Source organism: Entelurus aequoreus, linkage group LG07, assembly GCF_033978785.1.
Source record: "Entelurus aequoreus isolate RoL-2023_Sb linkage group LG07, RoL_Eaeq_v1.1, whole genome shotgun sequence".
NCBI lineage: Eukaryota > Metazoa > Chordata > Actinopteri > Syngnathiformes > Syngnathidae > Entelurus > Entelurus aequoreus.
Genome location: NC_084737.1, coordinates 23,117,555 through 23,119,883, shown reverse-complemented (window position 1 = coordinate 23,119,883; position 2,329 = coordinate 23,117,555). Strand labels below are relative to the sequence as shown.

The 2,329-nt window shown below is 43.0% G+C and overlaps 1 long non-coding RNA gene across 1 annotated transcript; it reads left to right on the top strand.

The window, feature by feature from the left end:
• Nucleotides 1–593: 593 nt before the first annotated feature.
• On the top strand, nt 594–1,567 carry LOC133652993 (uncharacterized). Its single transcript, XR_009826638.1, has 4 exons — nt 594–662; nt 773–859; nt 950–1,070; nt 1,495–1,567. It is a non-coding gene; the product is annotated as an uncharacterized LOC133652993 (long non-coding RNA).
• The last annotated feature ends 762 nt before the right edge of the window (nt 1,568–2,329 follow it).

Below are 2,329 nucleotides of genomic sequence, written 5' to 3'. Positions count from 1 at the left end.
GACTCAAAGCGCTTTACATAGTGAAACCCAATATCTAAGTTACATTCAAACCAGTGTGGGTGGCACTGGGAGCAGGTGGGTAAAGTGTCTTGCCCAAGGACACAACGGCAGTGACTAGGATGGCGGAAGCGGGGATCGAACCTGCAACCCTCAAGTTGCTGGCACGGCCGCTCTACCAACCGAGCTATACATGCATATGTTGCATGTATGCTCACAAGGTCGATCTAGCTGTTATTATTACAGTATTTATTCTAAAGGGAATTCTAAATTGTGCTGGTGATTGCAGAGGCATGCAGGGGTGTTTACAAGCAGATGACCACAGCTGAAGTGGATTGTGAGCTTGGAGAGGTCCTGAAACTGGCCACTTTTCGAAAGGGAGGTTCAAAATTTGAGAGTGAGATGAGAGGTAAATGATACAGTAATTATGCCAATGTTTTAATGTTATAGTTCCGTGTGTGCGATAATAGGGCAACCCATTTTCCTTGGGGTTTTTTATAGAATAAACACAATATGAAGAAGTTTCAACAGAGGGCTTATAAGCGTAGATGGGCTGCCACAACTAGGCATTTGAAGAAGCAATGCCGACAGTCAACTTTAGAATTAGAGAGTGATGATAGCGAGCAAGAGAATGACACGACGTCAACTCCAGAAACAGTGACAAAGTACATGGATGCTGTGTGCAGACTAAGAATAACTGACTGACTGTATCAGGATTCATAAATAACTCTTTGATGCAGTATTGAAATGGTAATGTTATCTGATTGTTTTCCAGATGGCTCCTTCTTTTGTGGTCGTTGAGTTCCTTGGTGAACATTCAGTCGCTGTTGTCCCAACCAAATGGACAGAAGATGATGGAAAGGTTATTACTTTTTCTGAAAAGTACTGTGCATAGGCATAATATTGTAGCTTATTATTATTATGTCATTCATCATGATTATTTTATCTTCAGAATACCTTCTGCTATTGGCCAAGGCCAAATCCTACCCACTCCAGAATCCGGAAAGCTGAAGTTCCTGACAAACAATTCTGGGAGAGGCTGCCAATTCGGGTTTTCAGGAAAACATTGACTGGTAAGGGAATATTGTCTAAGTCATACCATGTATATTTTAAACAACATAAGTTAAATTCATCTTGAGTCATCGGCATACTTTGAAATTTTGCAGAAGACTTTGACAAAGCCCTTCAATACGAAAAACAAGCTAAAATGTTTTCGAGCCCAGAAGAAGTGTTAACCAAACGGAGCCACATCACCCCTGAACGCTATAGAAACGATGAGGAAAATGTGTTTGATGCTGACGGTATAGTCACTTTTCAAAGACTGTTTACTTACAATACTCAAATACTACTTAGTGGTGCATACATTTTTTTGTCTTCGTTGGTTTAGATAAAGAGGAAATTCGGCCAAAAAAGAAGTGCAGAAAAGAGAAAACACAGATCTTCGTCCAGGCACCCCCACTGCCAGAGCTCCCAACCTTTTAACTTTCCAATCTCCAGCGAGTACCAGACCACTTCAGCCAGTACCAGCCAATACCAGACCACTCCAAGGCATCCAGGCCGACCTCACAGCCCAGCGAGAAGCAGCCCTTCCAGGCTCAGTCCAGACAGGAATGCATCCAGCTCAAGCCAGTACCAGACCGCTCAAGCCAGTACCAGACCACTCCAGCCAGTACGAGTCAGTACCAGACCGCTCCAAGAAGCAGCAGGAATGCCCTTGACAGTGAACGTTAGTTGGCTATTTAACTGTTGATAGGTGGTGTTAAACAGGCTGTTACAACGGGCAGTAATACGAATTACCTCTTTGACTTTTGTTGTCTTTGCAGTTTTCCAGTTGAACATGAAAGTTCAAAATATACTTGAGAACCAGGGAGAAATTATGCGCATGCTGAGAGGGCTGGCAGCACAGTCTGTGGGGCCAGAATCTGTGGATGTTCAAGATCTCATTGATCAGCCTTTCGAGACTCTTGAGCAGCTGAAGGCCTTCTGTGAACGGCTCGACGCTGATCTTCTGCTCAGAAAGCAGCTGGTAATTAGTTTTAATTCCCCACTGCAAAAATATCTTGCTCAGTTATCAAAAAACAATTTCTAATCAAGTACTGCTCTTGGTGGGCAGAATTTGGCAGACACAGTGAGGACAATGCTGAGGAAAATTGCCACAAACAAAGTCCTGGAGCAGCTTGGCCTCCGTGGAAAGTCAGGAAAAGTGGCGTTTGAGGACTTGCCCCTTTACAGAATAATAAATAGTAAGTGTTAATAATAGGTTTGCATCTTTGAGCATATGTTGCATGTATGCTCACAAGGTCGATCTAGCTGTTATTATTACAGTATTTAT